The following is an 18636-nucleotide window of genomic DNA, read 5'->3' as shown; positions in this document are numbered from 1 at the left end:
CAATTGTTTTTTTCTACATGTTTTGTTGCTCTATAGGTCAAATAGGCTAGTTGCTAGCTCTTAGGCACGTTGTTAGTAAAAAAAACCCGGTTTTCAGGCAATAGTCTCGGATTGCCCCCAAATTTTGTTAGAAAAAAAAATCAAGCAATAGGAATTTTTAAAATCCAAATTCCTTCGTTTATTCCCTTTTTTAAATTTTTTGAATTTTTCATATTCTCCAAAAATTCCAAAAAAATTTGTGTTACCTTTATTTGATTTTTAGAAATTTTTGTTGTATTTTTATATTTTTTGGATTTTATTTGATAGGGCTTTCGATTTTTTACTTCAATTTTAGCGATAGGGACATTGTTGAAATTTTCAGAATTGTGATTTTACATTGCATTGTTATGATGATGCATGACTATGACTAGTTTTGTAAATCTGCATTCTCTTGAACCTGAAATAGATATGAAATTTCATTTACATCGTAGACTTAATAGAGTTGCTAGTGCTAACGAGTTAAAGTTAGATAGTGAAAGTGACAACTTGCTGCACAATATGGCTGATGTGAATAACAAAACCTTAAGACAACTTGTTGCACCTAATGTCAATTATAATGCATTGTGTATCACATATCTTGAAGTTACTGTACCATTTGAACTTAAATCTGATTTAATACACTTGCTTCCAAGGTTTAATGGTCTTGCAGGTGAGGATCCCCACAAACACTTGAAGAAATTCCATGTTGTATGTTCTACCATGAAGCCTCATGGAGTCACAGAAGACCATATTAAGCTGAGAGCCTTCCCATTTTCACTCCAAGATGCTGCCAAAGACTGGTTATACTACCTTTAACCAGGTTCTGTTATAAGTTGGAATGGTCTCAAGAAATTTTTTCTATAAAAATTTTTCCCTGCCTCAAGAGCTGCTTCAATAAGAAAAGAAATATGTGGCATTAGGTAGATTGACAGGGAATCGTTATACGACTATTGGGAGAGATTCAATAAATTAGTGTCTAGTTGTCCTTATCACCAGATTTTTGAACAATTGCTCATCCAATATTTTTATGAAGGCTTGCTACCTATGGATAGAAGCATTTTGGATGTTACTAGCGAGGGAGCACTTGTCGATAAGACCCAATAAGCGGCATTTTGGATTCTCAATAGTTTACAACTAGAAGCAATCCAACAATGTTGACAAGGGGTGTGAATGAAATTCAAGCTTCTTCCCACAAGAATTTAGAAGGCATGCTTGACGAGCTTACAACTTTAGTAAAAAAGTTGGCAATAGGTAAAACCCAAGCAGTGGTCTGTGGTGTTTGCACTTCTCGAGATCATCCTATAGATTGATGTTCTACATTGCAAGAAGATCCAATTGCGGATGCTCCTCAAGCATATTCAACAAAAATATACAATCCTCAAACCAACTATGATCTGTCATCTAATAGGTACAATCCTGGTTGGAGAAACCATCCCAACCTGAGATGAGGGAATTCATCTGCACAACAACAACCTAGGGAGCAACAACAACAACAACAAAATATTCCACAACAACAAAACAATGCACTTTCATTAGAGGACCTCGTTAAGTAGATGGCTGTCAAGAATCTTCTATTTCAACAAAGAACATATTCTACCATTCAAAATCTTGAAACAAAGATTGGTCAGCTAGCCACTTCAATTAATCAATTGCAGACTCATGTATCAAACCAATTGCCTGCACAATCAGTAGTAAATCCAAATACTCCCAATGTCAGTGCAATTACATTGAGATCTGGGAAAGCTGTTGAAATACCAAAGGTACCTGAAACTTCTGTGAAAAATAATAAGGTTGGTGATGACACTTTGATACCTGAAAATGTTGATGTTGTGCAAAATATGCCACTTCTTTTTCCTCAAAGGGCAGTGAAGACTAAGAAAATGGACGAGGCAGATAGGGACAACAAGATCCTGGATGCATTTAGGAAGATGGAAGTGAACATTCCTATCCCTTAAGCAAATAAATAGATTCCAAGATATGCAAAATTTCTAAAAGACTTGTGCACAAACAAGAGAAGGTTAAAAGGTAATGAAGAGTAAACATGGGGCGAAATGTTTCAACCCTCATTTAGCCCATGCCTCAGAAATGCAAAGATGTAGGAACTTTTTCTATTCCGTGTACCATAGGCAATAGTCCATTTGAAAATGCTATGTTAGATTCAGGAGCTTCCATTAATGTTATGCCTACATATATTTTTAACTCTCTTGCTCTTGGACCTTTACAGAGTACATGTGTTACCATTGAATTGGCGAACATGAGCAATGCTCATCCTGCTGGACTTGTGGAGGATGTACTTGTTCGAGTTAATGAATTGATATTTCCTGCAGATTTTTATATTATGGACATGGAAGGAGAAAATAAGTCCAACAAGGCGCCTATCATCTTAGGTAGACCATTCTTGAAAACTACTAGAATAAAAATTGATGTACATGCTGAAACTCTATCCATGGAATTTGGTAATAGCATTGTAAATTTTAACATGTTTGATGCTATGAAACACCCCATGGAAGAGCATTCTATTTTTCAAATTGAATTGCTTGCTGATTTGGTTGATGACACTTACCCCAATATGTTTGCTACTGATTTTCCTTCATTGTCTGGTTTTGATGATACTTATACTTGTGAGTTACGTACAAATGCTCAATTATGCTCAATGTGTGCTGAGATCGAAGCTGTCTTGCAAGTTGATCATTGTGCTAATATTGATATTTTTACTAACATTATTGATTTTGCAGACTTAGCTTCATCCACTAGTATTGTACCTTCCATTGAACACCCACCAACTATAGAGCTTAAACCACTTCCTAAAAACTTGAAATATGCATATTTAGAAGGAAGTGACAAGTTAATTGTGATTATTTCAGCCAAACTTGAAGATGAACAAGAAGATAAGTTGTTGCAGATTTTAAGAAAACATAGGAAGAAAATCAAATGGACCTTAGCTGATATTCTTGGTATTAACCCATCCATGTGTATGCATAGGATACTACTAGAGGATGGGGTAAAATGAGTCAGACATCCCCAAAGGCGACTTAACCCATTAATTTTGGATGTTGTAAAAAAAGAAGTGACCAAGCTCTTGCAAGCAGACATTATATACTCCATCTCTAATAGTAGTTGGGTGAGTCCGGTACATGTAGTCCCTAAGAAAACTGTACTCACAGTGGTTCAAAATTAAAATAATGAACTTATCCCCACACGAGTGCAGAACAGTTGGAGGGTATGCATCGATTACAGGAGACTAAGTCAAACAACTAGAAAGGATCATTTTCCTTTACCATTCATTGATCAGATACTTGAACGGTTGGCTGGTAAGTCACATTATTGTTTTCTTGATGGTTTTCTGGTTATTTTCAGATCCATATTGCACCAGAGGACCAAGAAAAGACCACATTCACTTGTCCTTTTGGCACATCTTCCTACAGGAGGATGCCCTTTGGCCTATGTGATGCTCCTGACACTTTCCAACGCTGCATGATTAGTATTTTCCGTAACTTGATAGAAAATTGTATTGAAGTTTTTATGGATGATTTTAATGTGTATGGTTCTGCATTTGATGCATGCTTGAACAATTTATATAGAGTTTTGCATAGATGTATTGAAACTAACCTTGTGCTAAATTACGAAAAATGTCATTTTATGGTTGAACAAGGCATAGTTTTGGGACATGTGGTCTCTAAAAATGGGATAGAAGTGGATCCTGCAAAATTGATGTGATTTCTTATTTTCCTTACTCATCATGCATCCGCTAGATTCGTTCTTTTCTGAGCCATGCAAGTTTTTACAAGTGCTTTATCAAGGATTTCAGCAAGATAGCTCTTTCGCTGTCAAATTTGTTACAAAAAGATGTCAGTTTCACCTTTTATGACAAATGCAAGAAGACGTTTGATTTCTTAAAGGCATCACTAATCTCTACTCTCATAATTCAGCCACCCAATTGGACCCTCCTTTTTGAAATTAGGTGTGATGCATCTAACTATGCAGTGGGAGCAGTCCTTGTACAAAGGGTTGGTAAGGCTGCCTATGTTATTTATTATGCTTTTAGGACTTTAGATTATGTATAGGCTAATTATACTACCACTAAAAAGGAACTTTTAGCTATTGTTTTTGCACTTGATAAGTTTAGATCATACTTTCTAGGTTCAAAGGTTGTTGTTTTTGCTAACCATGCAACTTTGAAGTTGTTGCTGAAGAAACCATAAGCAAAACTGAGATTGATCCGGTGGATGTTATTACTCCAAGAATTTGATTTAGAGATTAAACATGACAGTGGAGATGAAAATTTGGTGGCAGATCATTTGAGAAGAATAGAAATTGATGAGGACCACACCGGCATTCAAGATGACTTCCCTGATGAGCAACTACTACAGTTGCGTGAGGTAACTCATTTGTTTTTCGATTTAGTTAATTATCTTGTTGTCGGAGTCCTTCCCGTAGATGCATCCAGAACATAAATACACAAACTTAAAAGTGATGTCAAATAATATGTGTGGGATGTTCCATATCTGTGGAAATTCGGTAGTGACCAGGTGATTAGGCGATGTGCTTCCCGCCATGAGGCTCAATCCATTCTTCATTTGTCATGCCTCTCAAGCTGAGGGACATTTTAGTCCTCAATGGACAGCAAGAAAAGTCTTAGGCTCAAGTTTCTTTTGGCCCACTTTGTTTAAAGATGCTTTTAAGACTTACAAAACTTGTGAACATTGCCAAATAACAGGAACATCAATCACTCGTAGGAGTGAGATGCCTCGACAACCTATACTTTTCTGTGAAGAATTTGATGTGCGGGGCATTGATTTTATGGGTCATTTTCCTTTATCTTTTGGTTTTGTCTATATTTTACCCACTATGACTAATGATTCTAAATTTGTTGTAGGTTTTATCATATCAAATATTTTTTGCAAGTTTGGAATACATCGGGCCATCATAAGTGATCAAGACACTCATTTTTGCAACCGCATCATGGACGCTTTGCATCGGAAGTATGGGGTTGTGCATAGAGTTTCTACACCTTATCATCCTCATACTAATGGACAAGCTGAAATCTCAAACAGGGAAATCAAATAGATCTTAGAAAAGATGGTGCAGCCAAACAGGAAAGAATATAGCCACCGACTTGAAGAAGCTCTTTGGGCTCATAGAACAGGCTATAAAACACAAATCAGGATATCCCCTTATCGACTTGTGTTTGGTAAGGCATGCCACCTCCTAGTGGAAATAGAGCACCGTGTTTATTGGACAGTCAAGAGTTGTAACCTTGAGATGGAGAAAGCATGTTTGGAGAGAAAGCTTCAATTGCAACAACTTGAAGAGCTTAGACTTGAAGCTTATGAGAACTCTCGGATCTATAAGGAGAAAACTAAGTGCTTTCATGATAAGATGATTTCTTGGAAGGAATTTTCAATTGGCCAAAAAGTTTTATTGATCAACTCCTGTATGAAAATTATGGCAGGGAAACTTCGATCGAAGTGGATTGGCCATTTTGTTGTTATTAACATTTTTCCTCATGGTGTAGTGGAAATAAAAAGTGAAAACACCGAGAAAGTGTTCAAAATAAATGGACGACACCTCAAGCTATTTCATGAGAGCTCTGTGCTTGAAGATGCTACCATAGAAGAACTCTCCTTGGAAAAGCCCACCTACACTGAAGTTTGAACAGGGAGATCCCTTTCCTTACTCTTATTTTATATTTGTTACTTTCATTGAGGACAATCTTTAATTTAAGTGTGGGGGTATTATTTAGGATTTTATTATTTAGAATTTTATTTTGTTTTAGGATTTTATTTGTTATATTTCAAAAAAAAAATTAAAAAAAAGTAAATAAATAAATAAATAAAAATGGACATTGCACTTCATGTTTTTTCATCAGATTTTGTGGTTGTAAGTGTTGTGAGTTTGTTTGGATTGACATGATTGGATAGTATCTTTGCATTCTTTGTAAAATAAATTGGATTAAAATGCTAAATTGTGTATAATTTGTGATAGGCCATTAACCTTTGTGAGACTTTTTAGCCTTGTTATGAATGGAATACATTTTTTCATCTTTTCTTTCTTGTGTGTTATCTCACTCATGATTGCTAGTTACGCTAAAACTTGACTCGACTCTTGCCCGCATGCATATATTGAAATTATTTAGGCATTTGTTTCTTGTTAAGCTACTAGCCAAATAAGTCTACCCTACAATTATCCATTTGTTTAAGCCCTTTTGAGCCTAATTATCCCATTCATTGTTATATAGCTCATTACAAGCATAAAAGTGAAAAACAATGAATTGTCCCAATCTCGGGGGATATAGGAGTCTTTCCTTAAATAAGTATAGGGGTGTTCAACTTATTTGTTTAAATTGGAGGGTTAAAAAAAATAAATAAATAAATAAAAAAGAAAGAAAAAGAAAAGAAAAAGAAAAAAATATGAGGAATATGATGAGAAAAATGGTTGTGTTGTGAGCAAAGAGAGTGTGAAAAAAAAAGTCAATGATTTTTTGTTGAGTTACTTCTTAATATTGTTTTTCTCTCCTAATCATTACTCATTTATCATATTTGATTTTCAGCCTTAGTCTCCTTAGGATTGTCTCACCCTTACCTTGGCCATGTTACAACCTGAAAAAACATTTTGATCATTATGTGCATGTGTTTCAAATATAGCTTAGAATAAAACAAGGGTTTCAAATTTTGATCATTATGTGCATGTATTTCATGATGTGCTTTGAGTGTAAATAATAGCTCAAACACTTTGAGTGTAAACACTTTAACATAATTTAATATCATGGGAGGACTTTATCACTTATGATGCATTGTTTAGTTAACTTGCCCTCTTGTTTTCCTTGGTTGTGATAAAAATACTATTCGTGATTGCCTTAAGCTAGAAATATTTTTTTTTCTCTCTACCACTTTGCATTCATAAGAATATTTGGAATCACATTCATTGCTTTGCTCGGAGTGCAAAAGCTTAAGTGTGGGGAAATTTGATCATAGCATTTGAGCACATGTTTTTAGCTTTTTAGTTTTGTATTTTAAAAGCTCTTTATAGCTTAGAGTAACTTTTTAGCTTGTTTCAAAACTTTAGGTCGAAATTGAACTATAATTTTATTATTTGTATTTTGACCCTTACTCGCTCTATAGGTCATAACATGAGTTCTGGATATCGGATTGGCGCGTACAAGAAGGCGTTGGAAAGCTAAATAACAGAGCTACAACTTTTGTGTTGGAATAAAAGGCCAATGCCGAACTTTACTGACCCTAAATTGCAGATTTCATAATCTAGACTTTTGTAATAGTTTTAAATAGCGGGTACTTGTTTTTAAACTCTAAACCCTAAAGCCCAAAATTGAGTACTATAAATTGGGAGTTTTCTTTCTTTTCTAGGGATGAAATTTTAGGATTCGGATTGATACAAGAAATTAACACTTTTTATTTTAATTTCATGGAAGACTAATTTTATAAGATTAATCCACGAGTTCAGAGTTTCATCAACACCTTGAGATTCAGGTTACACTGTCAATTTCGCTTCATGATTCTATCTTTGTTAATTTGATTATATTGATATTCTAATTGCTTAAATTGAATTTCAATAGGATCGATTAAATTTATTTGACATAATTTGGTTTCAGTTTCTAATTTAATTGAATTATAATTCTGCGCCGCTTGATCGTTAATTGTAATATTTTTGTGATTGTGATGCTTAATCCAGTCAATGAAACCGAATTCACATAGGATTGATTACACTTGTTTAATCAATTCTATAGTCAAATAAGAATAGAATCACGAATTGGAAATTAAACTCATTGATAGAATTTATGATAGGTCTGAAACTCGAATCAGTGTATTAATCGTTTTGCTCATCTGTTAAAACAAAAATCTAAAAAAACCTCCTTTTTAATTTCAACTTTCAATTTGGTTAATATTATTATATCATAAGTCCTTGCGAAATGGCTCGAGTTATTACCTCTATTTACATTTTATCAATTGTATTTACCTGTGTGGGACAACGAATCAGTCGTGAGTTCAAAGTTACGTTAATTCTTCTTCTTCTTCTTACTCTTGTCCGTTGTGTCGAGGTCAAATAATATAAAGCGAAAATGAAATATTTTTTCTTCAAAGAATAACTTTATTTGTATTTGATTTTGTAATCAGGTAGTATTTTTACCATAGAAGTTGTTTAGTGGCTTTTATTATTTTTGTTTATGAAAAACATTTGTTTTTGACACATTTATCGAAATTCTATGGATATACAACCATTTCTTCCTTTCAAATTCTAATGATTATGTTCTTTAAAAGAAAGTTTTAATATTTTTTTACAATAGTGTAAAAAGAAAAACAAAAAATATCTTTTACTTTTAAAATATTTTTAATATATATTTAAAAAAAATTAGTTTATATTTGATACTCGTTGCATTAAGTAAAAAAAAAAAATCTTATTAAGATATTAAGTGGTAATGGCATAGTGGATTCTTATTTGATTTTTTTGAGAAATTAATGCTTGTTCCACATTTAATGCTTATTTAACAAAATCTTGAAAAAATCTTTTAATAAAAAACAATTTAAATCCTGAAATGAGATAAATTTTCAAAGATCGTATGTAATCTTCTTACAAATATAAAAATCAAAATTAAACCCTTTATCTTTTAAACTACATACTGAAATAATGTCTCTCTAACAAAAAACCACAAAAAGTTACAACTCGTATTTTATCACTCTTGAGCAATGATAAAACAAACACTTATGATTATTCAATATCATCATATCATATGTTACATTGTTTAAAAAATTTTATATTACAACTTTTTTACCCAAAAAAAATCCAGCAAAATACCAAATTTTTTAAAATTTTAAATAGGAGACTAGAACTACTATTTTGCGTAACTATTATTGAAAAAATTTTAAATTATTTTTTTACTCAAATTTATTCCAAACTACGTTTATTCATATAGAACTAACAAAAAGTTACATTTTTTTACTCAAATAAAATACAATAATTACTTTTTTAATTGTATGATTGTCTAATAGAAAAAAGATAAGAGAACATACACTACAAGCAACAAAAATTAGTTTGCGGCGGATATAACCTCTTCTAAAGGATGATTGCAATGATTATGCAATTGTTGCGGATTCGTGCATCGTGAGGCCAGTTTGCGACAGTTCAAAAAACCGTTGTTTCAACTGTCAACAATATTTGCGACGATTCCTAACCGCCTCTACATATAGTTTGCAACAGTTAGAACCGTCGCTAAACACACTGAAATTTTTTTTTTCTTAAAAATTGCGACAATTATCAACCGTCGTTGTATTTAGTTTGAGACAGTTTGAACCTTTACAAGCCTAATAATTTAAAATAAAATAAATATAATAGAATTTTTTAATATTTTTTATTAATTAAATTACAAAATATTCATAAATGTTATTCACATAATTTAAATACATAATTATTTAACTATTGTACCTAAATTCAATTTATATAATTTTTTCAAAAGAAATAACACCAATTCATACATTGAAGTTAACTGAAACAATAAATAAAGTAGTTTAAATATTCAAAACATTAGTGGAGTGGCTGAACATACGAAACAACTCCATCAAACATAAAAGTTCACCCAAATAGCTAATTAGTTTCTAATGATGTTGTTCCGTGATCATCAAATTGGTGGCTAGACTCAGATGAACGTCTACCATTTATTGGCGATTCTATGTATGTTGCTTGGAAAAAAAAGTATATATTAACTCCAATGAATATAGATAAATATTATCAAATACTAATTGCCTCAATTTCTCATATAGCTAGAAGCAACCATTACCTAATTGATATTTTTAACTAAGGACAAACAGTTCTCACATGATTTTTTTAAATAAGTTTGCTATGAAAACAGTTTTACCTTTTTTTCTTTAAAAATTTGCATTTGCAATAAGAAAGCAATTTGCTCCTTCAACATATCAACTTCAGAATCCCTTTTTTTAAGCTAGTCAATTTCAGCTTGCATATTCTCCATCTTCTCATTACTAGTTTCTCCTATGGACTCTCTCTGATGTACCCAAAGGGTGTATCCCTTTGGAAATGGTTTGCACTTTAAGTGATCGTACATTACACTTCCACTCCGCTGTTTTTTGAAACCACAATGTTTACAAGGGCATATTATTTCGCCATTTTCTAATTCATCGTGAAATGGAAAAGTAATAAATTCCTTATCCTTTGATCATATTCAGCCGATGTGTGTGGCTTCTTAACTCATGACTTATCCATTGCTTCAAAGAAGATTAACATGTGTTATTTTGACGCACAAAGAACATAATTCAATTTAGAACAGAAAAGAGATTAACCTTAAAGAGAATAGATTCACTATGCATAAAGGAACAAAACATGCAAAAGAGTCATAAAGCATAGTCACAAAACAAATGTCCTTAAAGAAGAACAAGTCTAAATAAACATAAAAAATGCAAAAAAAAAAAAAAAAAAAGGAAGCCTTTGTTTCCTGTCTGCTATGGGAGCAACTCCAGATCATAACAACCTGATACTCATGCATAAAAAGTTAGAAGTGCTTAATTAACCTCATACTCATGCTTTGTACCATTTTTCTTAATTTCTTTCATGGTTTCAAATTATCTCAAATACCAATCAAATGAATAAAATGTTAGAAAATGATAGCATCAACTAACCTTAACAAGCTCTTAAAGTTTATAACCTTCAACAATACTCACTTCGAAACTGAATACAAAATCTTTTTAGCAGTTGTTTTTCCAAAGACTCAAAACAATACTATTTTACCTGCAAATTAGTGATGAAATAAGCTACTAATTCAAATATTGAAAAATATAAAATATAAAACAACAGTTGTAAGTGAATCAACTTATCGGCCAATAATTTCATTTTAGGAACACAACATATGCAGCATGCATGTTTCACATTTGCATACTAAGCTAGTTTCTACTGCATCTATAAGTCTCATTTCAAATTACTAAATATGTTTATAATTTTTTTCCAAATATACTCTTAATTAATACTATTAAATGTCTTTTAAAAACTAAAATTAAATACATCAATACATACTTATTTTAAGGATAATCACATATATATTAGACACATTAAATACACTACCTATTTTTCATTTTGTGGTGGACATTATACAAAATTAGAAGGATAGGCGAAGAATCTATTGGAATGCCAATACATAATAAGCCAAAAAATTCAAACAACATTCTTTGATGGTATTAGAAGTGTGAGTATATCGCTGTCCCAAATGATATACTACTGTTGAGGGGAATGCATATAGTAGTATTCAACACCCTTTTGCACCGTTAAAAGTTCTCTTTATAGATTGCAACAACTAGCCTAGCAAAAACACCAAAAGTATATTATTTTGAGCAAGAACACCAACATTCACTAAAATTAAATATTTGTGATGAAATCATTAATGGTGTAGCCTTCAATCATGTATACACTCATTGATGCTATACTTCAATTTCCAGGCTAACTAGCAACTTTAAGTTCACAAATCACAATTTGATATTTTGAAAAGAAACCTTTCACCAACCTCTCCAGCTAGCTAACAAAATATTGGTAGTGGATAAAAAACCGGTTAAAAATCAAATCCAAATATAAAACGTAAGTGGTTATCCAACCGGTTTTAAATAAACCGGATTATAACCATATGATTTTAACCGGATATTTAAAATGAATTTGGATCCGATTTTGGATTTGGGCCTCATAACCGGATTTTTTGCACAGCCCTAGTGTTGATGGCAATTGCATGTTTACCTACATGTGTTTCTGAGTATTTGACAAAGTTGGCGATCGAGCTGCCATTATTGATTTGATTCTTAATTTTGGGGATGATGTGAATTCTGACTTATTGACATTTAATATCTTAAATGTCGATTGTTCCTTCTGTGATTGGGGCTGATGGTTAATGGATACCGATAACAATTTTGTTTTGTATAAATGTAAAGTATAATCATTTATGTAACACCCCAAATTTTATAATAAATTATTTTATTAATTAAATAAATTTTTAATAATTAATTTGATGTTAAAATTATATTATAATATATATTGATAAATTTTGGAATTAATTTTCGTTATATGTGCTAATTTTATACATATTTGACTAAATGATAAATGTGCACATAGTTATATTTTAATTGCTTATGACTATTTCTTACTTTAATTAATTATTTTCTAAATAATTATTTTGAATATATTTATAAATATTTTAGAGTATTTATTTTTACAATAGAAGTGTTAAAATATGTTCTTGATGTTAAAATATCTTAAAATTCATATACTAGTAAGTATAGTAACAACTTTGAATACGAGGGTTTTTATTATTATTGATATAATTTTCAAATTTAAATTACTTTAATTAATATTTTTAGTGGGTATAATATTGATTTTGAAATATTAACAATATGTGATTGTTAAGTTGTGCATATTTTAAACATATTTAATTGATTTAGTAGCCTATATAAAATGGTGATGTTATATTTATTTATTTATTTATTTTAAATATTCTCATAATATAATAATCTTTTAGTTCTATTTTTGAAATATATTATTTTAGAGACAAATAAGTAAATTAAAATAAGTGTGTTATTAGTTGGGTCTTTTGAAAAAAAAGACTACTATATAATAATAATAATAATAATAATAATAATAATAATAATAATAATAATAATAATAATAATAATAATAACAATAATAATAATAAAATGGGGTTAAATGAGTTAGGTTAATAAAAAAGAAGTGTCAAATATAACCTAAAATAAAGTAGTGCTACACTAGAAAAGAAGAAAAGGTGCCGCCCAGAGAGAAAAAGGAATCGCACGTGAGAGAAAAAGGAAAAACAATTGATACCAGTAATCGATCACTATTCAGAAAAGTTTTTCCATTTTCATTCAAATTTTAGTATGTTGTTTCATACATTTACCTATTTAATTAAACACATTTTCTCAAATTTTTAACTACCCAAATTTCTCTCTAAAATATCCGACTTCTCTATTTACAAAATTCGTTAATTTGCACCTTTCTTCTTCATCATAAGTCCGATTTGATCGAAACAAACGCCAAAATGATCGTGTAAAAAGTGGCTATATTATCCATTGATTGATTTTCTGCTTTATGGTAAGTTTACTTGACCGAATTTTGAAATTTAGTTTTTTAGAGTTTGCTATCATAATTTATTTTTGACGTTTACCCATAAACTATAGAGTTAGATCGATTGAAGGAAAATGAGTCAAAGAACAAATGCTTTTATCTTGTGTACTTGTATTCGTGTGTGAAAGTGTCGAAATAAGGTAAGAGGTAAGAGAGTGTTTGAATTCATGAGTATAATATATTGTGAGATGAACGAGAAAACTGTATTTCTCAACGATTCATCCGACACTCGCTACGTACGACGATAGCTCTTTGAGTGATAAATTAATTAATGTACAAAATGGAAATTGTGAGATTAAAATGTGGAATAGAAATACTTATAAGATATTGATTGATTCGTTAAATTTGTGGTATTTTATATTATTGTGATATTCGATTTAATTTCGTTAAATGTGTGGCATTTGATATTATCGTGATATTTATTTTAATTTTGTTAAATATGTGGCATTTGATATTATTGTGATAATTGATTTAATTTCATTAAATGTGTGGTATTTGATATTATTGTGATATTTGATTTAATTTTGTTAAATGTGTGACCTTTCATATTATTGTGATATTTGATTTAATTTCGTTAAATATATGGTATTTGATATTATTGTGATATGGGATGTCAAATAAATTTTGTGCATATGTTTGATTATATTGGTTTATGTGATGTGATAATAAAAGGTGAATTCATTTTGATAAGTTTATGCAATTATAGTGATGTATAATTAATAATAATGATGTTATAAACTTGTGATAAATCAATGTGATGAAATATGATTAATGACAATGATGTTTTGAATTTTTGATGAAAATATTGAAGTAACCCATAATTGGTGAAATAGTTGTGATTCCAATTTGTGTTTAAGATAACGGTCTTAATGGAGTATCATATGCCAACGAGGGGAGAACATAAATATTAAGAATTTGTGACGTGAAGATTATTTTGTCATCATATAGGTAGGCTCTGACAAGCTTAGTGAATCTGGGGAAGTACAATTGAATGAGTCTGATCGTTGCGGTCTTCTGTTGAGCCTTACGACAAGATTGTTAGACCTTGGAGGTATTTGGGTGGGGAATTCCTAGGTGACTTGGAGGTAGCACTCCAAATGTCGGGAGCTATCATACAACACACGTTTACCTCGACTGTCGTGTATATGTGTCTCGGGTTAAGTTGAGGGGATCTATGAGGACAGGACCGATTTGAATTGTATGTCCACCGAGAGGGTGGCATAGTATCAAGCCTTCTAACCAAGTCTTCAGAGTTAGAATGCTACCACATTGTGAAGTTGAGTTTAAGCTCATGCATAGCATTGCATTTTCTTGTGATTGCTTCGTTGTGATTAATAGGTATCGTGTGCGATAATAATTTCTCTTAGATGATTTGATGTTATAGTGAAATGCATCGATTTTACTTGAGTGGTTTTAACTTGATAATGTGATGTTTTTCCTTGAAGAATGTTTGTGTTATGATATGGTGTATTATGATTGCTTGCGTGCTCTTCTTACTTATATTATACTATTAACATGATTTCGAAACTCACCTCTTTCGTTGTTTGTGTTTGACTGGCTCGACCCTGCGTTTGCAAAATCGCAGTTGTTATAGGTTAATGAATCTTGAAGTAAGTTTGGGAGGAACCCCTCTTTGATAGGTATTACCGGGAATAAGGGTTGTAATTTGTATTTTACTTATTTAATTTAAAAACGACCTTTTGTATGAAAACCTTACAAGTACTAGTAAGTTTTTAGAATTAAATCAAGTAATTATTGAGATTGCACTATTTTATAGGAGTAAAGAAGTTTAAAGTGTTCCTTTTAATTTTTGAGAAACGTGATTTTCTAAATTAAAAATAAAAATTTTTATTTTCTTGGAAACAAACTTTTATTTATTCGCTGAAAATTTATTAGAAATTTGATATAAATTATTATATATATATATATATATATATATATATTATTTTGGGGTTTAGGGAGTCAAAGTTTCTAGAGTTGTATTTCTACTATATCATGACTGTTTCTTTTTAATGGAAAGATAAACTTAAATAAAAGATACAAACACAAAAGAATCTATGTGGATTGACTACAACATTATTTGAATGGGTTCTTGTTTGCAAGAGGGTTTGACTATGACATTATCTTGATTGACTGATATACCTATAAATTGATGTAAATTCTTATAGATATTGTGAATTCAAATTCTAACTTGTTGAGCTGTGATAATCAAATATGTATAAGTGTTGTAGGTTTTGGATTGAGGAATATTTTGCCATATTATAAGGAGGGTATGACAAACCTAGTGATTCGGAGAAGTACGATTGAATAAGCCTGATCGTGGAGGACTACAGTCGAACTGTAAGGTGAGACTGATAAACATTGGGGGTATCTCTGGTGCGGAATTCCTAAGTTGATTACTGGGTTATTCCCTAAGGTCGCGAGCTACTGTACAACACAAGAGTACCCCGACCGTCGCGTATATATGTCTCGGGTTGAGTTGAGGGGATCTATGAGGACTTGGCGATTCATGAATTGTTCATTCACCTTTGTAGTGGCATAGTATCAGGGCTCCTAACCAAGTACTTCATAGTAGAATGGTACCGAATGATGAAGAAGTATAAAGTATAGAACTTGCATAATATATCATCCTTGTAACTATTTTATTGTGATTGTTTTAGATTAACCATGATATAAAGTTCTTGAGTGTTTCTCATGTTTGTATTTTTTTAACTATTTGCGTGTTCCCCTCATTTATCTTATACTGTTACATAATTTTGAAACTCACCCTTCGTGGTTTGAGTGTGGCGTTTGCGATGGACGCAGACGAGTTGCATGTTGTAGGTGATGATTAGGACCATCAGAGTGGCAGAAGCCATCTTGTCTTGAAGACTCTGCCCTGATAGTGGCATCGGGTTGGGACTACATTTGCATTTATTATTAAACTTATTTACGTGTACTTCAAACTGGATTTTGTTGTCTAACATTATGATTTTGAGTTACTAAGTTTGATGGAAATTTTGGTTTTATATAGCATGTTCATAATTACGTGATACTCTTTACCTTGAAGAAAAGAATATATATATATATATATATATATATATATATCCGTAAAGAATCTCATCATTTTAAAAATAATAAGAAAAATAATTTAATATTAATTTAGGCTTTAGGGTGTCACATTAGTTGTATTAAAGTTGGTCTGTCTTATCAAACCGTAAATGTGTTATGTGTTCATTATTTTCCTTGTGTGCTCTGTTATATGTGTGTTGTTGTTATAGTCGTTATTGTGTTATTAGTATAAAACTAAGTTAGTTTCCCTTCCTTCTAAATGTCTCACTATATTCGATTGGCCTATCAGATTGATGTAGGTAGTGATCGCTAGTGGAAAGAATGGTGCTGTGATTGTTAAGGCTCTAGAGTCCATGGCAGGAGTAGTGCGGGTTCTCCATGCTTTTGCTGAATCTCAAGCTACTGTACCAGCCACTGCGTAAGCTGCTACTCAAGTTGCACAAGTTGTTGCACAAGTTGTTGCTTAAGCTACTACCTATAGTGGTGGTCAAGGATATGTGCAAATAAATGAGTTCATGGTGATGGATCGATTCCACAAGGCTAACCCTCCACCGTTTGAAGGTCACTATAATCCTGATGAAGCTCGGAAGTGGTTGCAAGATATTGATAATTTTTTTAGAGGAGTGGCATGTCCCCAAGGTCAAAACAAAGGTCAAAAACTGCATTTGGGAACCTTTATGTTTATAGAAGAAGTTGAACATTGGTAAGATAATGCGCGTCAACGTTTAGATAATGCAGAGACTTCAATTACTTGGGTTGTATTCATAAATATGTTTCAGGTCAAGTATTTCCCTAAAGATATCCCAAATAGGAAGAAAATGGAATTTGTCAAATTAGAACAAGGTAATATGTCAGTGGCTGAGTATGCCGCTAAGTTTGAGGAGTTATCCACGTACTACACACTCTATGTTGGAGAGACAAGAGAAAAGTCTAAGTGCATTAAGTTTGAAATGAGACTTAGTCCAGAGATCAAGAAGCAGGTGGGAATGCAAGAGATCCCATGACTTTTATACCCTAATGAATAAGAGTAGGATTTATGTTTAAGATAGTCATGCTGAAAAGACACATTACCGAAACATTGAAACCATGAAGGAGAAGAGGCATATGCATCATAATATAGGAAAACCCTACTCTTTTCCTCTTAGTAAATCTGGAAGTCATTTGAATTATCAACAACATAATTCTTCAACTGGAAGAGGAAATAATAGTGGTATTGGAAAAGAAAATGGAAACATTTATAGTTATGGGGGTGGTAGAGGAAACTCAAATGGACGAGGAGTAAGTAACGGGAACAACAACAACATGAGCCAAGTCACGAGCAACAACAATGGTAACAATGGTGATCCAGCTACTTCTATTCGATGTCACTATTGTAGTAAGCAAGGTCATATGGCATATGAGTGTAGGGATGCTGGAATTACTTGTTTTAATTGCCAATAATAGGGCCACATCAGCACCACATGCCCTACCCAAAGAAGACTCCACAACATGGAAACCAGAGTTCCCAAGCTAGCCGACCTAAATCTAATGGAAGAGTCTTTGGTCTCAGTGGTGCAGAAGCGTCTGAGAAAGACAACTTGATCTAAGGTATGTGTCTCATAAGTGATACTCATTTATTTGTGGTATTTGATTGTGGTGCCACTCATTCATTTGTGTTTCTTGCTTGTGTTAGACGTTTAGGACTACCTATGTCTCGTTTGAAGTATGATTTGATTGGGAATATCCCAACTAGTAATTTTGTTGACACCTCTAGTGTTTGTCTCGTCATTTCTATCCATGTTTGTGGAAAAGACTTTCGAGTTGACATAGTGTAATTACCTTTGCATTTAGTCGATGTGATTCTCGGTATGGATTGACTATCTGCCAACTGTGTTCGCATGGATGTTTTTAGTAAAACCATTGAGTTCATGGAGCCAGAAGAGAGGGAGAAGTCTAGCAATATATCCGCCAACCAAGTGAAGGAACTCTTGAAAGAAGATGTCCAGGTATACATGATCCTAGCCTCATTTGAATTTGAAGAAAAAGTGGTAATACAAAATGTTCCTATTATATGTGAATTCCCTTAAGTATTCGCTGAAGATATCAATGGTTTACCACCAGAGCGTGAGATTGAGTTTAGCGATGACCTTGTACCAGGTACTAGACCCATATCCATGACATCGTAGAAGATGTCTCCCTTAGAATTGTCTGAGCTTAAGAAGCAATTGGATGAGCTTTTAGATAAACAATTTATAAGACCATGGGGTGCACTTGTGTTGTTGGTTAAGAACAAGGGTTAAAAAAGGGTGCACCTGTGTTGTTGGTTAAGGATAGAGTTTGTAGACCCGATGTAGATGGGTTAAAAAATTTGATCTTAGAAGAAGGACATAGGAGTTGTCTAAGTATTCACCCTGGAGCCACAAAGATGTATAAGGCCCTGAAGAAGAT

At 32.3% G+C, this 18636-nt stretch overlaps 1 pseudogene; it reads left to right on the top strand.

Annotated features, from left to right (window-relative positions):
* The first annotated feature begins 537 nt into the window (after positions 1–537).
* LOC140920775 (uncharacterized) lies at positions 538–17213 on the top strand (annotated as a pseudogene).
* The last annotated feature ends 1423 nt before the right edge of the window (positions 17214–18636 follow it).

This window comes from Cicer arietinum, chromosome 6 (genome assembly GCF_000331145.2).
Source record: "Cicer arietinum cultivar CDC Frontier isolate Library 1 chromosome 6, Cicar.CDCFrontier_v2.0, whole genome shotgun sequence".
In the NCBI taxonomy this organism is placed as follows: Eukaryota; Viridiplantae; Streptophyta; class Magnoliopsida; order Fabales; family Fabaceae; genus Cicer; species Cicer arietinum.
The sequence above is the reverse complement of the archived record's forward strand: the minus strand, read 5'-3'. Positions and strand labels throughout refer to the sequence as shown.